Source organism: Carassius auratus, unplaced genomic scaffold, assembly GCF_003368295.1.
Source record: "Carassius auratus strain Wakin unplaced genomic scaffold, ASM336829v1 scaf_tig00040459, whole genome shotgun sequence".
Taxonomy (NCBI): domain Eukaryota; kingdom Metazoa; phylum Chordata; class Actinopteri; order Cypriniformes; family Cyprinidae; genus Carassius; species Carassius auratus.
In genome coordinates, this window is record NW_020526598.1 from 1 (window position 1) to 2,500 (window position 2,500).

The 2,500-nt window shown below is 41.7% G+C and overlaps 3 non-coding genes across 3 annotated transcripts; all 3 read left to right on the plus strand.

The window, feature by feature from the left end:
- The first annotated feature begins 483 nt into the window (after positions 1–483).
- LOC113084737 (5S ribosomal RNA) lies at positions 484–602 on the plus strand. Its single transcript, XR_003283800.1, has one exon. It is a non-coding gene; the product is annotated as a 5S ribosomal RNA (ribosomal RNA).
- A 358-nt stretch (positions 603–960) lies between these two features.
- Positions 961–1,078, plus strand: LOC113084760 (5S ribosomal RNA). The gene has a single exon (XR_003283821.1). It is a non-coding gene; the product is annotated as a 5S ribosomal RNA (ribosomal RNA).
- An 870-nt stretch (positions 1,079–1,948) lies between these two features.
- On the plus strand, positions 1,949–2,067 carry LOC113084780 (5S ribosomal RNA). Its single transcript, XR_003283841.1, has one exon. It is a non-coding gene; the product is annotated as a 5S ribosomal RNA (ribosomal RNA).
- Positions 2,068–2,500: the final 433 nt, after the last annotated feature.

The following is a 2,500-nucleotide window of genomic DNA, read 5'->3' on the forward strand; positions in this document are numbered from 1 at the left end:
ATAATAATTTGCCAAAATAGAGTCAATGCCGGATCTCTGAATCTTAGCAGGTTTGGGCCTGGTTAGTACATGGATGGGAGACTGCCTGTTAATACCAGGTGCTGTAAGCTTTTTGGACATTTTTCACTTAGTATATAATAATTTTGCCAAAAAAATAGAGTCAATGCCCGATCTCTGAATATTTGCAGCTTTGGGCGTGGTTAGTACATGGATGGGAGACTGCCTGGGAATACCAGGTGCTTTAATCTTTTTGGAAAATTTCACGAATTATATAATAATCTTTCATTAAAAAAAAAAAAAAAAAAAAAGAGTCAATGCCCGATCTCTGAATCTTAGCAGGTTTAGGTCTGGTTAGTACTTTGATGAGAGACTGCCTAGGAATACCAGGTGCTTTAAGCTTTTGGGTTTTCTTTCCTACTTATATAATGTACTGGCGATAAGATTGGCTGGTCTTTAAATAGCCCTATCTTTGCAACAGACTTCGCTTACGGCCATACCAACCTGGCTATGCCCGATCTCGTCTGATCTCGGAAGCTAAGCAGGTTTGGGCCTGGTTAGTACTTGGATGGGAGACCGCCTGGGAATACCAGGTGCTGTAAGCTTTTTGGAAATTTTTCACTTAGTATATAATAATTTTGCCAAAAAATAGAGTCAATGCCGGATCTCTGAATCTTAGCAGGTTTGGGCCTGGTTAGTACATGGATGGGAGACTGCCTGTTAATACCAGGTGCTGTAAGCTTTTTGGAAATTTTTCACTTAGTATATAATAATTTTGCCAAAAAATAGAGTCAATGCCCGATCTCTGAATCTTAGCAGGTTTAGGTCTGGTTAGTACTTTGATGAGAGACTGCCTAGGAATACCAGGTGCTTTAAGCTTTTGGGCTTTCTTTCCTACTTATATAATGTACTGGCGATAAGATTGGCTGCTCTTTAAATAGCCCTATCTTTGCAGCAGACTTCGCTTATGGCCATACCAACCTGGCTATGCCCGATCTCGTCTGATCTCGGAAGCTAAGCAGGTTTGGGCCTGGTTAGTACTTGGATGGGAGACCCCCTGGGAAACCAGGTGCTGTAAGCTATTTGGACATTTTTCACTTAGTTATAATAATTTTTCCAAAAAAATAGTCAATGCCCGATCTCTGAATCTTAGCAGGTTTAGGTCTGGTTAGTACTTTGATGAGAGACTGCCTAGGAATACCAGGTGCTTTAAGCTTTTGGTTTTTCTTTCCTACTTTCCTACTAGAGTCAATGCCCGATCTCTGAATCTTAGCAGTTTGGGCCTGGTTAGTACTTGGATGGGAGACCGCCTGGGAATACCAGGTGCTGTAAGCTTTTTGGACATTTTTCACTTAGTATATAATAATTTTGCAAAAATAGAGTCAATGCCCGATCTCTGAATCTTAGCAGGTTTAGGTCTGGTTAGTACTTTGATGAGAGACTTGCCTAGGAATACCAGGTGCTTTAAGCTTTTGGGCTTTCTTTCCTACTTATATAATGTACTGGCGATAAGACTTTGGCCTGGCCTCTTTAAAATAGCCCTCTCTTTGCACGCAGACTTAAGCTTACCGCCATAGAGGCCAAGCCTGGCCATGCCCAGATCCTGCCGTCTGATCGTCGGAAGCTAAGCAGGTTTGGGCCTGGCTTAGTAACTTCGGCATGGGAGACCGTCCTGGAATACCCACGGTACTGTAAGCCTTTTTCGGACATATTTTGCACATTACAGTTGTATAATAGACTTTCGCCCAAGAAAAATAGGAGTCAATGGCCCGATTTCTGAATCTTAGCAGGTTTTAGGTCTGGTTAAGTACTTTGGATGACGAGGACCTGCCTAGGAATAACCACGGTGCCTTTAAAGCTTTTGGGTTTTCTTCCCTTACTTAATCATTAATGTACTGGCCATAAGAATTGGGCTGGTCTTTAAATAGCCCTCTCATTGCAGCAGGACTTCGCTTACGGCCATACCAACCTGGCTATGCCCGATCCTCGTCTGATCTCGGAAGCTAAGCAGGTTTGGGCCTGGTTAGTACTTGGATGGGAGACCGCTGGGAATACCAGGTGCTGTAAGCTTTTTGGAAATTTTTCACTTAGTATAATAATAATTTTGCCAAAAATAGAGTCAATGCCGGATCTCTGAATCTTAGCAGGTTTGGGCCTGGTTAGTACATGGAAGGGAGACTGCCCTGTTAATACCAGGTGCTGTAAGCTTTTTGGACATTTTTCACTTAGTATATAATAATTTTGCCAAAAAAATAGAGTCAATGCCCGATCTCTGAATATTTGCAGCTTTGGGCGTGGTTAGTACATGGATGGGAGACTGCCTGGGAATACCAGGTGCTTTAATCTTTTTGGAAAATTTCACGAATTATATAATAATCTTTCATTAAAAAAAAAAAAAAAAAAAAAGAGTCAATGCCCGATCTCTGAATCTTAGCAGGTTTAGGTCTGGTTAGTACTTTGATGAGAGACTGCCTAGGAATACCAGGTGCTTTAAGCTTTTGGG